The following is an 18268-nucleotide window of genomic DNA, read 5'->3' on the forward strand; positions in this document are numbered from 1 at the left end:
TTGGAACCACAGTCCTCAGAAGGCATGTTGGAACTAGTGACTGAATCTCATCAATTCAGTTATTTGCTAAAACAAAAATGTTAATACTTCCATAGGATTTAAGCAAGACCCAGAATCACATGAGAAGAATTAAAATGTACAAGGTATAATCCAAAATTACTCAGTCTACAAAAAAATTAACATTTTTCCATGTAACTTGCATGGAAAAAAGATAATCAATAAATGTTAACACTAAGATGACACAAGTATTGGATTATCTGATAAAGACTTTAAAGCAGCTATTGTAAAAATCCTCTAACTATAAATTATATTTACTCTTGAAAAAAAGTGTTAAAATAGAAAATCTCAGGGAAAAAAAAAAGTTTATGAAGAAGAACCCAAAGAAAATCATGAATTAAAAATACACTTACCATAATAAAAAGCTCACTGGATGAACATAATAGCAGAATGGAGATGACAAAGAAAAGAGTCAGTAAATTTACAGGTAGATGAGTAGAAATTATGCAATCTGAACAAGACATAAAAAAATATCGAACAGGCTAAGGGACCTGTGGGAAAGCAACAAAAGGTCTAACATTTGTGTCATCAAAGTTCCAGAAAGAGAGGACAAAGAGAATGAAGCTGAAAAATATATTTGAAGAAATGATGGCTGAAACTTCCCACATTTGGCACAAGAAATGAACTTACAAATTCAAGAAATTGAGCAAACTCTGTGCAGGAATCCATAGTCAGACACATTATAACAAAGCAGTAACTTTTTTTAAAGACAAAAAAATCTTGGGGCCGGCCCGGTGGCGCAAGCGGTTGGGTGCGCGCGCTCCGCTGCGGCGGCCCGGGGTTCGCTGGTTCGGATCCCGGGCGCGCACCGACGCACTGCTTGGTGGGCCATGCTGTGGCGGCGTCCCATGTGGAGTGGAGGAAGATGGGCACAGATGTTGGCCCAGGGCCGTCTTCCTCAGCAAAAAAAGAGGAGAATTGGCGGATGTTAGCTCAGGGCTGATCTCCTCACAAAAAAAAAAACAAAAAACAAAAAACAAAAAACAAACAAAAAAAAATCTTGGAAGCAGCTGGAGAAAATTGTGCATTGCCTATAGAAAAACAAGTATGCAAAAGACTGTGAAATTCTCAGATTAATCATTGGGTTCAGAAGGAGATGGCACAATATTTTTTAAAGTGCTGAAAGAAAAGAATATTAAATTCTATGTCCAACAATCATATTTTTTAGGAATAAAGGTAAAAGAAAGATGCTTAACTACAGGAAAACTAAGAGAATTGGTTGAGTACAAACAAAATGAAAGAAACTTGGAACATTAGGACTAAAGGAAGAACAACAGAATTGGTAAATATCTGGTAAATATTGTTCTACTCTTTTCTTGAGTTATGAAAAATATATTTGGCAGTTGAAATCAGAGAGTATAACATTGTCAGATGAGGTTTTCAATATATTTAGATATAATATACAAGACAACTACTATAGCATGAAGGGATTAGAACAAGGGAAACTGTATTGCTAACATATATATGGGAAAAGTTAAATATGAATAAATATCATACCTAATTATAAACATATAAATAATTACAATAAATATTAATAGTCTAAACATAGTAATTGAAAGACAGAGATTTTCAGATTGTATACAAAACATGATCAAACTCTATGAAGTCTATAAGAAATTCACTTCAAAAATAATATAAGTAGGATAAAAATAAAAGCATAGAAAAATATATGTCATGTAAAGATAAAACAAAAGAAAGCTAAAGTGGTTATATTAATATCAAACAAAAAAATTACCAGGGAAACCAGAGATGTTACATATTGATAAAAGCAATTATTCACCAAGAGGACTTAAAAACTCAGGATGTGTATGTACCTAACAGTAGAGCTTCAAAATACAAGGAGCAAAAACTAACAGAATTGAAAGTAGGTATAGATAAATCCAAAATTATAGTTGGAGTTTTCAACACTCCTTTTTCAGTGACATATGGAACTAGTGGATAGAAAATCAGCAAGAATATAGAACCAAAGAATACCGTAGACCAACTAGATCTAATTGATATTTATAGGCCACTTCACCCAAATTCACTTGGAAAACTAGTCAAGATGGAGTACATCCTATGCCATAAATCCAACCTTAAAAAATCTAAAGATTTGAAATCATACAAAGTATGTTTTCAGACTATATGGAATTAAACTAGAAATTAATAACAGAAGGATAAGAAGAAAATCTCCAAATACTGGAGAATGAAACAACACACATGTAAATAATTTATAGTCAAAGAGGAAGTCTTGATATAATTTATAAAATACTTTGAACTGAATGAAAATGAAAAATTGGGGCGATGCAGCTAACACAGTGCTTAGAGGGAAATTTATAGCTTTACATGCTTGTATTAGCAAAGAAAAGTTTTAAAAGATTAATCTAAGCTTCAACTTAAAGAAACTAGAAAGAGAAGAGGAAAATAAACTCACATTAAGCAGAGGGATGGAAATACCAAAGATAAAAGCAGAAATCAACAAAACTGAAAACAGAAAAACTTTTGTCTAATGATAATGCTAAATAAACAGCAGGTTTTTTGGAAGGATGAGCAAAATTGATAAAACTCTAGAAAGACTAACAAAATAAGAGAAATTGCCAATATTAGGAAGGACGGGCAGGATAATCACTGCCAACCTCACAGATATTGAAAGGATAATAAGGGGACACTATAAACAACTCTACACACCTCAGTGTGACAACTTAGATGAAATGCTACAGCCCTCGTACAGGTTCTTGTCAAATAAGTCTTGACAATTTCAATAATTTTCTTATTGGGCACTATAACTCTAGTTTGACCGGACCCCCACCACTTTTCAGTATATGATTGCCACAGCCAAAATCTCTTTACTTTCTAAAGCTGATCATATAACTCTGCTCCATATTTTTGAATTTCTCCCACTCATTTATTTGAAAAGTTCTATCATTATATAACCCCTTCTACTTGTCTACATACAGCATCTTTTTGTATGACTCAGTTCTTGTTTTGAAAAGCCACATCATTTGTTTTTACCCTAATACACAATTATTTCTCACGGATGCCTAGAATGCCCTTCTAAGATTTAGAATTGCAAACTTCTAGACTTCCTAGAAATCCAATTCACTTTATCTTTGAAGACTCACCTTATTCCTCTAAGTTAATTTATGTGTTCTTTTTCCTGTGCACCTATTGCACTTCGTTTATGCTTCGATTACTGCATGCATCTCATGTATTTTTTATTATTTGCAGGTCTGGCTTCCATTAGAATGTAAAAATCTTACATGCAGGGGCTGCATCTCTTTAAATCTGCATCTTCACTCTCTTGCACAGGTCTGGCACATAGCAGCCACTCACTAGTTTTAAATGAATAGGCACATAAATGAGGAGATAGTCAAAAGCCCACAGTTTTATAGAAAAATCCAATAGCTAGTGGTTCAATTGAATAATTGATACTATACTTGTCAATTAATTTGCAAAATGGAAGATTAGTAAGAGTTAAATACAAGGATCATCTCATTCTTTAAATTTTCTGAAGTGTTTACTTGAATTTCATTTCATAAAAACACTATTAATGTAATGTTGATCTGCTAAATTTGACCTTAAGTTATCAACTAGACACAGAATGTTATCTCCTACCACATGTGTAATAAAATGTAGCCTAACTTGTAAAAGTATTTTGACATTACCTCCCACACATACAATTAAGTCTTCTCTCTTCCCACTTGTTACACATGAGTGCACACAACATATGCTCACATGGCATTCTTTTTATGGAACAGTAGATACAAAATATCATTATAGCATTATGAAGCATGAAATATCGTTAAAGACAATCAGATCAAGGTACCAAAGGATTACTATCCAATATTGTATCTCCATCATTTCAGAGGCTATAGCTTTCCCAGTGAGGCTGCTATAATTTATAATTTGCTTCCAACAACCTGTTTTAACAATAACTTGCTCCACTGGCAACATCTCCTGCTTGATAATTGGCAGGTCTCTTGACCTGCATCTTGTGCCATTTTTGCTCTATCTCATTATACTCAACGATAACCACTTTGGAAACTGGCAGCCACTGACTTATATTATAAATGGGTTTATGTCACAATTGGTTTTAAAGGGGAGACAGAATTTTCTGAATTAGGAGCATTGGTCTGCTCCATTAGGTAATGCAATGTGACAAAGTGACTCATCTGGATAACAGAATATCCGTTTTGAAGGGGGAAAAATCAGAAGTGACATTATATTCCAGTAGTCTTTTTTTCTTTGCTTACCTTCTTAGGAATTAAGCTAGTCAAATAAACTCAATTGGAACGTGTCCATTCTGTCAATGTATTTCTTTTGGAATAGAAAAAACAACAGGTATCTTGGGCAGACTTTCCTTTCTCCAAAGGGCAGCACAGTCATTCTTTTTGTTTGATTTTTCTACAGAGACCTTGCTCTTCTCTGCAGCAATGTGGACCTCTCTGTTGAAAGGTTAGCCTGCCTTGAATCAGGTCGTTCAGGGAGACCCCAGACATGTCTAAGCTGACCTATCTCCATGCTGAGGGAATTGCAATACTCAGCCCACCGTCCCCAGGAAGTGACAGCTCTGTCCAGAGAGGCCCTGGAGAGTAACGGTGGCTGCTTTCTCAGAGGCTTAGAATGAGATTGCTGCTCAAGTCGAGGCGCACTGCAATCAATGGCAAAATCAATAGGTTTGAGAATTCCAAATGCATCAGGCTTACAAAGGAATAGATGGAGGTCTAGGGTTTGGGGTAAGGAATGGCTTCAAGGAATGGAAGAGGCTTCCAGGTCATTTTGTCCAGTAGGATTTACACTTCTGTCATCAAAAACTTGCAGGGGCCTGACATTCCTCAGGATGGCACATAGCGAGGAAGCAACGAAAGAGTTCTCTGAGGAAATCACCGGGGCTTCGCTGGGTCAGCATACCTGTGGCCATTTGGATGCTGCTCCGGAGCTTCAGTTCGTTATTCTGTTTTTCTCAGAAGAAAACATAGCCTGCCAAATAGGGCCAGAATTGACACAAGACTACAAATTACTTGTTGCCTCGTGTTTCTACATTTGATTTACTTATGAAAACTTGGCTCTGTAATCATTACTTAATACGTTCATTTGTGCTCTACGGACAGGTTTCTTCCTTATTTACGTCCAGCCTGGCATGTGGTTGAGAAAACAAAGGTTGCCTATGGTATCCCTCCACCTTTCTTAGATTCTGCTTTCTCCAGACTGTCACAATACAGCCTTGCTCCTTGCAAATGTCCAGAGTCCTTCCAGAAGGACACTGGGTCTAGTTTGTCTATGGTGCTAAATGGTCAGGGCTTTTACCAGTGGCTCAAACGCCCACATGGTGTTCTTCACACCTTTCCCTGATAAAGACTGAGCCCCATTCCTTCCCCATGGTCCACTCGCATAACATTAGTATCTATATACTTGACACCAAGTAATCTATTTGCATTTTTCTCTCTTTTTGTTTTTTTTTTTTCACTCAGACCAACAGCGGCCCAGGGTGCATTTTTCAAGTTAAAAGGAGTGTTTCAGAAGTTTCCTGAAGGGGTAACTTAAATTAGTGTTCCAAGTTCCTTGAAATTTAATTGGAGCAAAATAGCTAATGAACATCTGAATAGTTGCTCAATCTTATCAGAATTTAGGAAATAAAAGTTAAAGCTATAGTGGGGCACAATATTGCCTTATAAAATTAGGGAAAAAATAATAAAGCAACATATAATATGAGTGAAGATATTATGAAATAAGTGCTTATTGCTAGAGAGAAAACTTTTATTTAAAAACTAATTTGGAAGAGCCCATTAAAGTTGAAAACTTATATGCCCTTTGGCCCACAGTTTAGAAAAACTAATCTATAGAAAATTAAAGATTAGTCTTTAAAAATATACATGAAAATAATTTCACTGTAGCATGGTTTATATTGGCAAGCACTGGAGACAATCTGAATATCTATTTACAGTAAAAGATCAAAAAAAGTTATGTTAAATCCAAATTCTAAAATATTAAAAAGAATGAGATAAAATTGTATTGGCTAGTCTGATAACCTGGAATGATATCCATAGGTGATATTAATTAAGAAAAGCAAGTTGCAACGAAACATGTATAATAACTTTCCTTTAAAAACAACAACAACAACAAAACCAAACAAACAAAAAACTTCTACGCGTGTATACGTACTACATATCAGGCTGCAAGCTCTTTTTTTTCTTTTTTAGGAGATGGAGAAGTGATGGGTGGAATTAGTTATATTTTTCAGTTTGATTTCATTGGTTTTACTGATCACGTACAACTTAATATTTAAATGTGTATTTAACATTTAAAAAAAAGAAAACAATGGAGGGGTTTGAACAAGATAGCCAAGATCCTCAATATCTCATATATGTCATCAGGGTAGCAGCTACCTTTCCAAAGTTCTGTCTCATGCCAACAGAGATTTGCTATTATTCTTTGCCTGACTAGAGAAGGTAAACTTAGATAAGTATTATTTTACTGAACAAATTTATGTAAGTTACCAAGACTTACAAACTAAAAACAAAATAAGTCCATGAGGAAAGAATGTCTTGCAGTGAAAAGAACATGAATTTGGGGTGGAAGCTGGTGGCCCGGCTCGTTATAAGTGACAAAGGTTAAGGAGAAGAGTATATAAAGAGATAAATATGGATTAACAATGTACTGCCCCTGTTTACTGTCTAGCATCACCATGAGTCTATTTTTAGACAACAAAGTCATTGTTCTTCATTTGTACTGTTTTCTTTTATATTATTTTGCTACCAAATAATAATGTATATAAGACCATTAAAAGATTTAACAAATGCAGCTAATATTTATTGGGTGCCTACTATATGCCAGTCACTGCTCTAAGTGCTGGTGATACATTAGTGGACAAATTTGACAAAGATTGTATCCCTGCAAATTCCACATCTGGCCTTCACTCAAATAGTCCCATTCAGACAGATTACAGTTTCTGGATTTTACACTTAACTAAAAGGAGACCATTTCTAGGGTTAAAAGGACCTTAGCAAGCATTAAACTCATTATTTTCAATCTATAAATCAATGCATGGAGCACTGAGTCTCAATCTGTAGTGTGCATAAAAATTTTCTAGCGAATAGTATGAAAATGCCAATTTCTGCATTCCAACCTGAGAAATCTTTGGTAGAGTCCAAGAATCCACATTTTATCAAGCATCTCTGACAACGTCGTTACAAAGTGTTTGGGCACCACACTTTCAGAAACAAGAGACTAGAGAGTAACCAGAATATATCACTACTTGACTAGAAATTTCCTTTTCCTCTGTCTACAGGGTGGCAGATGGAGAAGTTATATTAGAAATCATTCCTACCCCCACACATAGTTTATCTACCTAATAGTACCTGCTCAACACTAGTCAATCTAGCTGCTCATCCCCCTGATTAGAATTTAGTGGTCTAGACAGGGAAAGCTGACACAAATTTGATAAAGAAGTTGACCTGGGAACAGAGTTTTGATAGAACTCCAGTCTCTCATTTTAGCTCTTGCACTAATCCAGCTTTTTCTCTGTTTTAGGCTCCAAAAAACATCTGGCATTATTATACCAAATCCATCATTTTCTCTAAGCTATTTTAGTTGATTTTCTGTCTCATGATCTAAGAGTTCTGACTAACCACCAAACAAAAGCCCCAGGCCTTGCCTAAAGCCACCAGTAATAAGTAGCAGACATGGAAGTGACTCCAAATTCAGCATCGTTTCGCCCTTAGGCCCTTTCCTACATGTCTTAATTTGAAGCCAAATAACCACAGGCTCTTTGTACCTGCCCTCCACTAATCCATTCCCTTTTGTTAATGTGGCTTATCAATCTTAAGGAACCAAAGCAAATTCTATCTCAGGTCCTGTGAGGATAGCCATCTAGTTCTCACTTAGAATCAGCTCAAATTTCTTTAGCAAGGTAGAAGATGAGATTGTTCTCTAATTATGGTAGGGGTAGGGGGAAGGACAGTTTGAGTCACCAGTCTGAGTAGCTGGGAAAAGTGTTAGTGTTCTAGTTTGCCTCTCGATTCCAGCTGATGGTTAAATCTTGGGGGAGACGAGTTCTGCTATTGCTCTGCAGGGAGTGTCTTTGCGTTGGAAGTGAATGGTTGTTCTGCTTGTTGCATGAGGTTTAAATTTCTTTGTGTTGCTTTCTTTCTCTATAGGAGAAAAGAGGCAGGATAAATGTCCATCTCACTAAAGAAAAGTGATCTGCGTGGTGCCACATGTCTGCTTTGAGTGTCTTCAAAGCTGACCTGCTAGCTTGACTAATCTACCATTCCTGCGGAGAAAGTTTATAGGAAGAAACAAAACTAATCTATTCTTAGATTCTCCACGAGCAGCTCCCTTGTGGTAGCTTGGCAGGAGATTTGTTGATGTATTTTTTAAACATTTATTTTTTCAGGGAAAAATAGCAATAGGATAAAGATATAAAATATGAAACTTCAATGGATAGTCAATTATCCCAGGAAAGTTTGCACCTTTTTTTTAAGAATGAAAAAGAAAATAACACGAAAAATGTGACACCTTGGGATATTTTTCATTGCAAAGCTATTTAATGGAAAAAATACCGTGGGGTGTTCTTGAAGTATCAAGCAACTTAGGCTCAGAGAAACGCTCCTCAGCATCTTGATGTCTGCCAGAGAACACTTGGTCAGGCATCAGGAAACCTGGAATTGGTCCTGGGTTTTTTGGATTAAATATTTCAAGATGAAATAAGGAGATGAATGATATCTGCCAACTAAATTGTCTGAAGGTCAAATAGATGATGTATGAAATGTGCATTGTAAATCATAAAGCCTGAACAAATATGAGATTGTCTTCTTATTGGGGTATGATTTGTATAGAGTAAAATCCACTCTTTTCAGTGTGCAGTTCTTGAATGTTGACGCAATCATACTTTAATGTTACTATCACCACAATCAAGATCTAGAACAATTCCATCATCCCCATAGTTTTGCCTTGAGTCTATCTTCTTTCCCTTAGCATAACACACCGTGATCATCCACGCTGTTGCATCAGTAGTCTATTCCCTTTTACTGTTGGATAGCCTTCCATTGTATGGGTTTATGACAGTTTGTTTATACATTGACTAGTTGAAGAACATTTGGGTCTTTTCTCCTTTGGTGATTATGAATGTCTGCTATAAATGTACACATACACATTATTGTGTGAATATAGTTTTTAACTTCTCTTGGGTGAACACTTGGGAGTGGGATGACTGGGTCATATGGTAAGTCTATATTTTACCTTGTACAAGCTCTTTTCCAAAGTGACTGTATAATATTTCATTCCACTCATCAGTGTGTGAGAGTCCCAGCTGCTCTGCATGCTCACCAGCACTTGGTATTGTTGGATGTTTGTTTTAGTTTGGTTTGGGCCATTATAATAGGCGTGTAGTGGTGGTTCATTGTGATTTTAATTTGCATTTCCCTAATGACTAATGTTAAGAATATGTTCATGGCTTACTTGCCATCCTTATATTGTTTTTGGTGAAGTACCTTTTAACATCTTTTGCCCATATATCACAAAACTATCTATCTTTATATTACTTCATTTTAATGTTCATGCTATTCCAATAGCAAAATATATCATTCTCCTATTACAGATGACAAAACTGAGTCTCAGGGTGGCTTAAAAATGTGTACCAAGATGCACAGATGTTAGCTGTCAGAGCTGGAATGAAAGAACAGGCTTGTCTGATTACAAAACTCCTGATAGTCACTGCTGCTATACTAGTTCCACAGAAGCTAATGTGTTTGTCTAAGATCTAGAAGTCTATCAATTTCTGGTTGCCTTTAGGGAAATTATGTGCATTGAGGAGTATCAGTGGAAAGTTTTGAATATGAGGTCAATTTGCTTTTGTTTTTCAATTACCTTTCAGAAATAGCTCAGTTTCCTGCACTGCTCACATTTACTGAGAAGGTGCAAAACGAGTTCACTGTCTTGAATCGGGAAACAAATCTGCTGGAGAAACTGTACGTGATTGATGCTTGAACGTTAGGTAATTACAATCTTGAGTTACCCACTTCTTTGGCTTATTCATGTCTCTACCCTCTTCAGTTATTTTGGTGAATCAACATTATTATTCCTGATTATTATTCCATAAGAAGAAAAGAAGATTTTCTTATGGCAAACATTTATATGTTAGTATAGACATTCAGTCTGTAGGGAAGAGGGCCCAAGCCTCAATTTTCCTATCCAGAAAATCAGGATTATAACAACTGCCACACTGAGTACAGTTCTTTTAAAGGGGATGTATGTGTCATGCTTAGTGCAGAGAGTTAGCAAACGGTAGTCACCTTATAATAATAATATTGCCAACCTGCGCCAGACATTCTGTTAAATGTACTAAAGAATTCTAACAACTCCATTAAATAAATTTTATATCAATTTTCCATGTGAAGAAATTGACATTTCCAGAGATTAAATAATTATACAAAATCACCAGTTAATGAGGAAGATAGGATTCGAACCAGGTCTATTTGATTTCAAAGGCATACTTTTGACCCCTCTATTGAATTTATGATTTTAATGTAAAATATTTGGAATACTGGTAACAACCTAATGCTTAACATTCTACTAATACCAATAAAATATCCTTTTTATGTGTCCATAAGATATTACATAAGCCATAATACTTATAATCAGAAATAAAACAAATAACAGCTATTAGCTATAATTTTAAGTAGGAAATAAAGAAAAATAGAACATTTCTATGTCAATCAGGATTTGATCGGGGAAGCACAACAATTATGACTATTAAAGAATAAGGACTTATGATAGGAACTAGACATACACAAGTGAGAGAGGAGTTTGGGAAGTAAGGGCCACAAGGGGAGCTGGAGGATCAGAGAAAATTCCCTAACCAGCCCTCCCAAACACCAGTGTGGGTGGGAAAGTCAAAGCTTGCAGTGAAGTCTGGTAAGCCAGGTGTGTCCAGCTGCCAGGGTGTAACCATGGAGCGGAGCTGATGGAGAGGTCTTTAGAAGGCTGTTGCCTCTATATCTGGTGGTGCACTTCTGATTATTGTTGGTCAACAGAGCCAGAAGTCACAAAGAAGAGTTGGACATGAAGTGGGGTGAGCCAGAACAAGCTAGAACTCACCAGCATCTTCACAGTTTCTCACAGAATTTAACCTTTGGAGAGTAATGTCTTCCTCTTCAATTCTATCTTCCAAAACGCATGCAAATGTCTCTTTTGGTGATCTCTAACCCAGAAGTGGATATGGAGGAATTAGATCCATCTTAATCAAATAATTATTTTTAAAAATCCATCAATTGCCAGTATTTATTTTGCTCTGGAATTGTGTAAAATCCATTGAGTTCTCAAACTCGCATAATGGTCATACCATCCCAAGGAAAACTTACACAGAAAGTGAAGTTTGTTTTGAGATGTATCTCCTATCTTTAAAGGCTACTCCTATAGCTGTTGCGCATGTTGCTGGTGTCTAGAGGGGCCATTTACTGGCCCTGCTATTGTCAGTGCGCATTCCCAGAATGCACCACTACTTACTGAAAGCACAGCATGCTGGATATCAAAGAGGAGACCACTAAGTAGGGAAAGGGAGGGAAAATTTCCTGGAATTAATAACAACATGAGGAGTGAGGACTGGTGAGGAAAGGTTGAGAGTGAGGCTCAGTTCAGAGACCAAATACAAAGCAGGTTGTGTCCTTCCAACTTCAAGGTCAGCTAAGACAAAATAATATACATCATAAGGACCATGTGAATAACTTGGGTTGGGATAAGGGTAGTGAGACACCTGTAGGTTTTAGGAGTACAGGGAAGAGAAGTTGTGAATGTCAGATTTATACAATTTTCTCTGGAAATTTCATCTGACAACATACTAAGGGAGAAGAAAAATGTGGTTGGCATGAATAAACAAATACTAGTTAATGGACCATTGACTGAGTATAGGGCAGCATTATTATTCATGTTCTGTTGTGCTGAGGCAAATGAGAAGTGTCAAGCACTCAACAGAGCCAGATAGAAGGGAGTTAGGAAGGCACATCAGCAACTCTGGGAGGCTATTCTGACTATCTGCCTTTCTTGTGGTTTTGCTGATAACCGTTAATAGCTGTGTTTATTAAATCCATATTGTGTATATGACTTTTTCTTATATTAATCCCCATTTTACAGATGGAGAAACTGAGCTCAAGAATCTTGCAAAATGTCACATAGCTAGTAGGAAGGAGACCTTAGAAAACCAGGTTGTTTTTACCTGCAAAACTCATGTACTTTACATCATTCTCCCCCTAAATAGAATGTGCTAGACACTTGCAACCTTGGGCATATAGCATCATAAATGCTGTTTCCAGACATCTTCATATTACGCACAGCTGGTCACTCACTGACTCTAGTCAAGGGAAGTGCAGAGAACGACTGGAAACCTCACCTAAAAGCCAGAAAAGGAGCAGGCAAGAGACAAAGTCTGAACATTTTATTCATTTACTCATTGTACAGAGATATTTCAAACTTGAAACTTCAAAGAGCTGCAACAGCCATAGGAGGCAAGATAAACAGAAAAAAGTAGAAAGGATTTTATTCCATTTAGAGTTAATAAGCCCTTGCTATTTGATAGAATATGCCCTCTCTGTAAAACATTTTCAAAGTACTGTCAGATTACTTAAAACATCATAGTTCCATGCTATGTTCTGGAGAAAAAGTCTTTGTCTATGTCCGTATTTCTTAAAAATAAATTCAAAGAAGCAGAATCTTATGCCTTGGGAAGTTGATTTCATCTATAATGAAGCCACTGTTGATATGACATATACAGTCGTGTGTGTGTGATGATGTGCTGATATTCAAGGTGAACACAAGAACAAATACAGCATACGTGTAAGTTCAGGAATAATTAGTTAAAAGATATCACAGAGAGACTTCTGGTCTGTTACAAGGTGAGGTGAACTCATTTCCCCTGTTCTTTCCTGCTAAATGGAACCTTAAACTCTAGGAAAAAAATCACGAGGCAACCAAGAATCCTTAAAGAGGGAAAGTGGAAGGCAGGTTGGTTAGTGACCCAGGACTAGAGTGACAACATAGGCAGCAGGGTGACTTGTATCACCCCCCCAAACAGAAAGACTAACTAAAGCCCAGTGTTTCCTGACTGCCAACCACCAATGGAAGGCGGCCCAGGGAGGATTATTCCCACTCCTGATCATGTGGAGTCCGGCTGGTGGCCCCAGTGAGGAGGGTCAGTTGGAAGCTAGAGGAAGCGTTTTCCTTCCCTGTGGAGACTGAAACCCCTACTCCACTAGAGACACTGAGTGGCCTGGCAGCAACGGCAAGAAGGATCACGTCCTAACAAGAACCTGACCGGGAAGTGCCTCTGCCCCTGCCAGACGTGAGACTCCTCGCCCTACTAGAGACCCAGGTACCTGGGCAGCACAGCAGGTAAGGCCCTGTCACCACAAGGCCTGGCACTTTGTCCCTGCAGGCTGGAGACTCCCTTCCCCCCTAGAGGCACCAGTTGACCCAGCCTGGATAAGCTGCTTCCACCTCTTCAGGTGACTGCCTGCTAAAATACGAGACTTAAATAGGACTCACTTTTCTAACATAACAAAGTGCCCAGAATACTATCAAAACTTACCCGTTAGGGCCGGCCTGGTGGCGCAAATGGTTGAGTGCGTGCGCTCTGCTGTGGCGGCCTGGGGTTCGCCAGTTCAGATCCCAGGTGCGCACGGAGGCACCACTTGGCAGGGGTTCGCCAGTTCGGATCCCAGGTGCGCACGGAGGCACCACTTGGCAAGCCATGCTGTGGCAGCGTCCCGTATAAAGTGGAGGAAGATAGGCACGGATGTTAGCCCAGGACCAGTCTTCCTCAGGAAAAAAAGAGGAGGATTGGCAGATGTTAGCACAGGGCTGATCTTCTTCACCAAAAAAAAAAAAAAAAAAACTTACCCTTCATATCCAAGAACAGGGAAAATCACAATTTAAAAGACAGTCAACTATATCGAGATGAATCCAATTTTGGAATTATCTGACAAGGATTATTATTTAGATCTTTTAAACTTGCAATGTGATTCATATTCTAGGCAGTTATTCTATTTGTGGGAATTTATTAACTAGAAATTATCATAGATATGTAAGGACTTTGTATAGAAATTTGTTCATCATGGTGTTACTTGAAATTGAAAATCTAAAAATTCATATCTTTAATAAAAAGGAGAAAAGATAAAATAAATTATGAAATATAAGTAAAATACATAATACTTATAAATAGTGTTTTTAAAATATATTTTCTCTCATGGAAAATGTGCCCAAGGTAGTGTTGAATGGAAAAAGCAGGATTAAAAAAAAAAAAACACGGGGCCGGCCCGGTGGCGCAAGCGGTTAAGTGCGCGCGCTCCGCTGCGGCGGCCCGGGGTTCGCTGGTTCGGATCCCGGGCGCGCACCGAAGTACTGCTTGGTAAGCCATGCTGTGGCGGCGTCCCATATAAAGTGGAGGAAGATAGGCACGGAAGTTAGCCCAGGGCCATCTTCCTCAGCAAAAAAAGAGGAGGATTGGCGGATGTTAGCTCAGGGCTGATCTCCTCACAAAAAAAATAAAAAAATAAAAAAAAAAAAACACTACATTTAGTTTGGTTCCAATTTTGGTTTTAAAAAGTGCTGTTGGATTTAAGTATATAAAATCTCTGAAAGGAAAGTAGCAACATTTTCATGACACTTATTTCTGGGCAGTAGGGTTCTGGATTATTTGAATGCTTTTCTTTAAAATTTATCATATTTTTCAAAGGTTATATAATAAACAAGGACAATTTTATGTTTTGTAAGAAAACACCATGGTTTAAATCTGGAAACTAAACCTACTGACATCTTGACCTTGGACTTCTAGCCTCCAAAATTATAAGAAAATTAATTTCTGATTAAACCAGAGGATCGGTGGTATTTTGTTATGGCAACTCTCGCAAACTAATATACCATACAAACTTTAAGTGATGTTAATTTCCTCTAGCCTTAATAACTTGCTAATTTTCTTGTTCAACCTGCATTTTCATGGGTTAGAAAAGTGAAACACTTGTCAGTCCTTAAATAGTATAGAAATTAAGCATTAATTTCCACCTTTGGTACTGATTGATCAATTCCTCCTTATATTCCAAATGAGATACCTGTCACCAATTTTTTGCTACGTTGCAAGCATCTGGCCTAGAATGGTGCGAAGCTTATTGTAGAATAATAAAACAGATGTTTAAGTGAATATGAGTCAACCTTTGAAGCTTGATGTTTTTATCAAAGATAATTTTTTCTTTTCTTCTATTTTTTTAAATTTCAGGACTATGGATGTATTGAATGATAGTAGAAAAGAAGATAATTCCAGAAATGCAATATGCTTGGAAAACTTGGTTTGCTATTTACACTCAGGAGAAATGTACATTTTTTTGGTAAACATTTAGTTACCCTAAAATACCAGAAAACTTAGTGAAATACTTGAAAATGAGTCTTTATTCAGTTCACGCTTTGTTTTAATCCATCTTTTCTTCTTTCCCTCTCTCTTTCCTCTAGGTAAGGACACAATGGCTTATTCAGCTTGATGTTTCCTAATATCCTAATATCCTATCCAGAGCTTTTTTACACTCTGCTAGTATAAAGCTTTGTGTTTTTGAATCATTTTGCTTTCTCAAACTATTTTTTTCCCCCAAGATGATAGGAGGAATAATCCTGATCTCATTTTCTATTTCCTTCTTCTTTCTTCTTTACTTGCATATTTGATATGTATTGTTAAAGATCAGTTTGGAATTATAATTTTAGAGGATCTTTATTCTTTTAAATAATTCATTTCCAACAGATACTAGTGACTATTTTAATGTCAAAACATATCAGAAAGATTAGTATTCTCCTTATCTTTGGTCAAAATTTTATGCAAAAATGAAACTAAATAAAAATAAAACAGTAGTGTATATTCCAAATAAATATTTGCTTATATGAAAGAAGACTTCTAGCAGCTATTACAGGTAATAATCTCAGGATGTTAGATTATACTCTCTTTTTGTTCTCAAAGGAAATTAACTTTTGAGGTTTTGATGTTTTCTTTTTTTTATGTTTTAATAATTACCCTCTATATGTACATTATAAGCCTTACTACTTTATGTTCAAGGAAGAACTTTAAAAAAATTATGCAAAGAACATTATTGAGTGAGAATACAAATCAAAAGCTAAAGAAAAATTTTGCCAAATAATTATGAGTAATGAGTTTAGTATATAATTTTATATTTAGTATAGTATAATTATGTATCATATTGTTTGAGAAATTTGAAATTATATATCAAGAGCTTCAAAATGTTAACAACCTTACATTACTTGAAATATAACTTTTAGAAATATTTCAAAGTACAGAAAAAGATTTGACTCTTTTTGGATTTGTGAAAACTGGAAACATTCATAAAATAAGAAGGTAGTTAAGTAAATAATGGTAAAGCTATTCAATGAACTATTATGCAATAAGTAAAAATATTTTGATAGGTGTAATAATGATATTGAAAAATACTCAAGATAAAATGTTAAATGGAAAGAGTAGGATAAAAATTACAATTATGTGTATTGTCTTAATTATGCCTATTGGATAAGTAATGGGTCAGTAACCCTGTCATTTTTTTAGTGTTTACAATTGTACATATCTCTTAATCATTTTGTCCTGCTAAATATATACAGCCCCTGCGTGAGAGAAATTAGTTTACTTCCTCTCTCAGAAATAAATATAAAAGGGAAAAGGCTGATATTTGATAACTATTTTCCATACTGTGATATTTTCTCCCAGCAATGAAACTCATAATTAGCCTCTATTTCCTCTTGCCTTTTATACATCTCAGTCAATTGAAATTTTGAAACTTGCAACTGCAACTTCCTTCCTTCTCTTAGAGCTTATTTGCTTCTGGAACTGTCTGTGATTATCAGAAGAGATAATAGTAGACTTTCCAATTTCTGAGGTTGCACACAGGTGTAGTCGATGACGAACTTCACTAATTTCTCTCCAGTTGACTGCATGCAGAGAGAAGACAGTAGCACCTGTCTTAATAGGCAAGGTGAGAATGGCAGAGCCAAAATCAGCAGGGCTGTATAAACCTTTTCTTGGAGAGATTCTATTTTGAGGTCTTCAGATTAGACGCATCATCCCATATGCCCCCTGATTAATAAAGACCAGACAGCATTTCTCTCAGCCACATACCCAGGAATTGAGAGTGTGATAACACAGTAATTATGAAGTACGTCATTCCAGTGAACAAGCTTCTGAAAGTAACCAAAAAAGAAATAATAACATGATTACTATAAATTTTAATTTAATCTAACAAACTACATTTTGAAACAGGTGACAATTTATATATTCTTATTGTTCAAAAGCAATGCATGCTCATTTGTGACAATTTCAAATAGAAAATCAATGTTAACATTTTATCATGGGATTAAGGGGTTGAGGGAAGTAATATAGCCTGACAATCCTTTCTTTGAGAACCAGTATCTCCACAGTTCCATAGTGACCTTGCTGAGTCAATGTGTTTCAGGTAGAGCCCATGTCATCTACCTGGGCCAAGGAGTAGGCACATTACCTAGGCTTGATCAGTCATGGTATCCTTCCCTTTCTACAGTCAGATATTGATTGAAAATGGCCAAATGAACTGAGATAAACAAATTTGAATCATCCACATATATATATTTTTCCAGGTCTATTGGTTGGAAAGATATTTTCTTTCTCTGTTGTGACTGTATACTGTGAGAATGCTGAAATCTAAGGAAGGAATGACAAGTCTAACATCACCATTTGACCGCCTAGATTCAACTACGTCTGAAGTAAGTTTAATTCTAGATTTTTCAATTAAGTGAGCCACTGATTTATTATTTTTAATGTAATTGTTATCATTTACTTAAACTACCTTAGGATTTTGTTAACTGTAATAAAAAAATACTAACAAACACACGAAACAGCAGTCAAAACTCTATGATCTAGCTAATAGAGAACTCTGTTCATTTTTAAAATATCTGCATAATAAGTCTTTGTTTCCAACTTTTTTTTTCCTTTGTTTTGTGAGGAAGATTAGCCCTGAGCTAACATCCATTGCCAATCCTCCTCTTTTTTTCTAAGGAAGATTGGCCTTGGGCTAACATCCATGTCCATCTTCCTCTATTTCATGTGGGATGCCTGCCACAGCATGGCTTGATAAGTGGTGCATAGGTCTGTGCCCAGGATTCAAAACTGTGAACCCCAGGCTGCTGAAGTGAAGCAAGCAAACTTAACCACTATGCCACTGGG

General features: G+C 36.4%; 1 long non-coding RNA gene across 1 annotated transcript in view; it reads left to right on the plus strand.

The window, feature by feature from the left end:
- The window catches only part of LOC131410667 (uncharacterized), a 142671-nt gene extending 124871 nt beyond the window's left edge, over positions 1-17800 (plus strand). The window contains exons 4-5 of the long non-coding RNA XR_009221380.1: positions 15299-15407; positions 17683-17800. This is a non-coding gene — a long non-coding RNA (uncharacterized LOC131410667). The remainder of the gene's footprint in view (positions 1-15298; positions 15408-17682) is intronic.
- Positions 17801-18268: the final 468 nt, after the last annotated feature.

Source organism: Diceros bicornis, chromosome 10, assembly GCF_020826845.1.
Source record: "Diceros bicornis minor isolate mBicDic1 chromosome 10, mDicBic1.mat.cur, whole genome shotgun sequence".
Taxonomy (NCBI): domain Eukaryota; kingdom Metazoa; phylum Chordata; class Mammalia; order Perissodactyla; family Rhinocerotidae; genus Diceros; species Diceros bicornis.